The sequence below is a fragment of the Trichechus manatus genome, unplaced genomic scaffold (genome assembly GCF_000243295.1).
Source record: "Trichechus manatus latirostris isolate Lorelei unplaced genomic scaffold, TriManLat1.0 scaffold00032, whole genome shotgun sequence".
Taxonomy (NCBI): Eukaryota; Metazoa; Chordata; class Mammalia; order Sirenia; family Trichechidae; genus Trichechus; species Trichechus manatus.
In genome coordinates this window covers 5,177,502-5,181,693 of record NW_004443968.1, presented here as the reverse complement: position 1 = coordinate 5,181,693, position 4,192 = coordinate 5,177,502, and positions in this window count along the sequence as shown.

Below are 4,192 nucleotides of genomic sequence, written 5' to 3'. Positions count from 1 at the left end.
TTCCTCACTTTCTGCCACATCCTCTTCTACCAAAAATCCACTGCTGTCAAGTCAATTCCAACTCACAGTGACTGTGATGATTAAGGTCATGTGTCAACTTGGCTGGGCCATGATTCTCAGTGGTTTGGCAGTTATGTAATAATGTTGTTTGGCAGTTATGTAATGATGTAATTTGGCAGTTATGCAATAATGTAGTCATCCTCCATGATGTGATCAGCCAATCATTTGTAAGGAGAGTTTCTTCAGGAGTGTGGCTGACATCCAATGTATTTACGGATGTTCTAGCAAAGCTCACTTGGCTTTCTCTGGATCCTGCATCCAGCTCGTTATCATCTGACCTCTAGTTCTTGGGACTTGAGCCAGCTGCCTAAGGTTTTACCTGCCGATCTTGGAATTTTTCAGCCTCCACAGCCAATTTTGGATTCATCAGCCTCTGCAGCCCATGAGCCAGCTGCCTGCCGTCTGACCTGCTGATCTTGGGTTCGTTAGCCTCTGCAGCTATGTGAGTCAGAAGAAGCCTTCAGCTTAAGGCATGACCCATGGACTTGGGACTTGTCAGCCTCTACAATTGTATGAGCCATTTCCTTGAGATAAATCTCTCTCTATGTGTGTGTATATATATATATATACACACACACATACAGTAAGACGTCGACCCTACAGGACAGAGTAGAACTTCCCTGTAGCGTTTCCAAGGCTGAAATTTTAAGGAAACTGTCTGCCACATCTTTCCCCCATGGAGCAGCTGGTGGGTTCAAACTACCTATCTTTCAGTTAGCAGCTGAGTGCTTAACCACTGTGCCACCAGGGCTCCTCCCATGTACTTCCAGAACCAAGGAAACTCACTGTCAGCTCAGTTCATTCCAAAACTTAATGACAGTGTCCCTGATTTAATCCTTGGTCCTAATCACCATTCATGCAGGAATTCTTGTGCAAAATTTGCCTCCTTGTGGTTTGCCCTAATACTGCAGCTCCTGGAATAAACATGCTTTCTGCAATTATATATTATATTATATATATTATATATTATATACTATATATTATATATATACAAAAATATATATATATATTGCAATTATATTGCTCATCCCACCAACATACTGTCCAATATTTGGAAATGGGCAGAGGAGATTACAGAGTTTAGCTGACCTTCTGGAGATTATCTAATTATATACGGTGTGTACCTTTGACAACTTTCTGTTGAGGAGGCTATTTTCCATCTCAGTAGGGTAGAAATTAACTTGTACAAAACTGATGACAATGTAAATAATTCTTGTCTATAGCAATTCAAATTAATTAATTTTCTCTGGTAGAAACACAATTGATGTCTACCTTGTAGAAAAGATAACTCCAAGCAATAAATTTTATTTCCCTATAGAATATTGGAAACCGTGGTGGCATAGTGGTTAAGAGCTATGGCTGCTAACCAAAAGGTCAGCAGTTCAAATCTACCAGGTGCTCCTTGGAAACTCTATCAGGCAATTCTACTCTGTCCTATAGGGTCACTATGAGTTTGAATTGACTCAAGGGCAACAGATTTGGTTTTTGGGGTTTTTTTTGGTTTTACAGGACATTAACTTAGTTTTACAGATGTTAGCAAGTAGATTTCATCATTCCTAATGAGTCTGTACGTATGTGTATAGTTTTGAAATTCCCCAGTTCCCCTTTGAACTGATTCCCTCATTCATTAATGAGTTGAATATTTTACATGTGTTCATTTTATATTTTTGTAAGGCAAAAAAATCTTTTTAAAAAATTTGAGCATTATACTTTAGCAATAAAATGCCTGACGATGTGATCATCATATTTCAACAGCTCCCATTAAAAAACAAAATCAGACAGATTACTAAACATATAATTTTAGTTACATTGGACAAAAATTGGTGTAGTAATCTTGAAGTAGAAAGAACATTTTAGGTATAGAGACTAGTCTTTGTATGCTGTATATAATTTGTGTGTGTGTGTGTGTGTGTGTGTGTGTGTGTGTGATAGAGGAATCTTGTCTACCAGGGTTATCTACTTTCAAACCCCTCCTTCCACTCTTGGTTGTGATTTTTAATCTACAAAAGGGGAAGAAGAGATAATGAAATTAGGTGAGAAAGGAAAACAATTAAGACAGGTTCTGGAGCACTGGTTTAGCTACTTGTTTCTCCATGAAATTTCCTCACGTTTAAAACCTGGGAGGTTTGTGTGCTACAAAGTGAAGCCATTTCCTTTTCATCTCAGTGACCACTGAATTCTCTGATTATTAAGGAAGGACATTAATTTACTACAACCCAAATGCAACAAAGTACTCTTTAATTGTACTGGAGTTTTCCTCTCTATAATCTTCTTTCTTTAAAATCGAGGAATAGCAATTCGGTAGCTGAGCATAGAGCTTTTTTTGAGTGTTTTCTTCAATAACCATTTGTCTAGTTGATCCACAAAGAAACTAAGAGATTGCCATCTAGTGGTTTAATTGATAAAATTCAGTAAAGTGATTTTTCTTATGAACGTTCACGTTAATGTTTTCTTTATGTGGCTCTGAATTTTTAGAAACTAATTATTAATACACTTTTTCAAATTAAAGTTTCTGACTGGCCACTCATCTTTTTTTTTCCAGATTATATGCTCTTTCTATTAAGCTCGGTAGGATATGAATTAAAACTCGCAGAAACCTTTTTATAATTGAAGAAAATATTAATAAGATATTTCACTGAAGAAATTATCAGATATTAAACAGCCTAATCTAAATAATAAAATAATAGGAATCAAATTAATGATCAAATTAAGAGATCCTAACAAATTTAAAAAATAAACTATACAAAATAAATATGTATGTATCATGTGAAGTTATAACAGCAGTGTTTTCTATGAACTAAAGTAAGGTTCCTATACAGAATCTATAAAACTCTCCAATGCAAAAAACTTTGAACTTTTAATTTATAAAATTGCATCTATAAGTCCAGCGAAAATTTATTTCATTTATTTTCTTCATTGGTATAGATTTTTGTAGTCCTGTGTAAAGAAAAGAATCACTTTATTCTACTATAAAACTATTTTGTTTCTAATAACAGCCTGAGAGACACAAACTCCCACAAATACTCTGCCTCCATCTGGCCACATAGGGATTGCCTTGGTCTTCCCTTAGATGTTGCAGAATATCATAAGCCTAGATGTCAAAAGCAACCTCTATTTTTTCCCCTTTAGTTTCTGAGTATTCTGATTGCACTTTAGAGGCAAACTTTTTACACTTTGGGGATCATAATGGCTTAACATTAATTAAGCAGAGAAGACCTCCCTTCTGACAGACCTTTGGTCTGGAGAAAGCCCAATATGGAATCAGCTCAGCCTGGGATCTAACAAGATACCCAGTCTTTTTGTCTTTTCATGGCATCCTCTAGGTTTGATATAAAAGGCTGGAGGGGAGACACAGAAACTAGACAGGGGAACAGAGAGGCTCAGTTTACAATCCCTGAGTGAAATGATGATTCTTTCTAATCTAAAAACTGCTTAGGGGCAGAGACTGCCATGACACCCCTGGATAGTGTGGGAGAGGTAAAGAGGAGAAGGGGTAGTACTGTGCGTACTTGTCCTCACGCTGCTGCCATCCCTCTGAACTGTTGTCAGAATCTAGGAAACTCCAGATCCTGCTGAGGCTGTTGTGGAAAACAGAACAGACTCAAAGTTTGGAGTAAGATTTGATTTTGTCATTTAATAATGCTGCATGACAGAAGGAATTCATGTGGGCACACACAAGTCAAAGTTGGATGGCCACACTCCCAATTCCTTGGCTAACTTTGGTAAGTATACAGTTCATATCCACTGTCTTACTTATCTAGTGCTGCTATAACAGAAATACCACAAGTGGATGACTTTAACAAAGAAAAATCTATTCTCTCACAGTCTAGGAGGTAGGAGTCTGAATTCAGGATGCCAGCTTCAGGGGAAGACATTCTCTCTCTGTTGGCTTTCGGGAAAGGTCCTTGACATCAGTCTTCTCCTGGTTGAGGAGCTTCTCAGCGCAGGGATGCCGGGTCCAAAGGATGCGCTATGCTCCTGGTACTTCTTTCTTGGTGGTATGAAGTCCCCGTGTCTCTCTGCTTGCTTCTCTCTTTTATATCTCAAAAGGGATTGGCTTAAAACACCTAATCTTGTAGATTGAGTCCTGCCTTATTAACATAACTGCCACTAATCCCACATTAACATCACA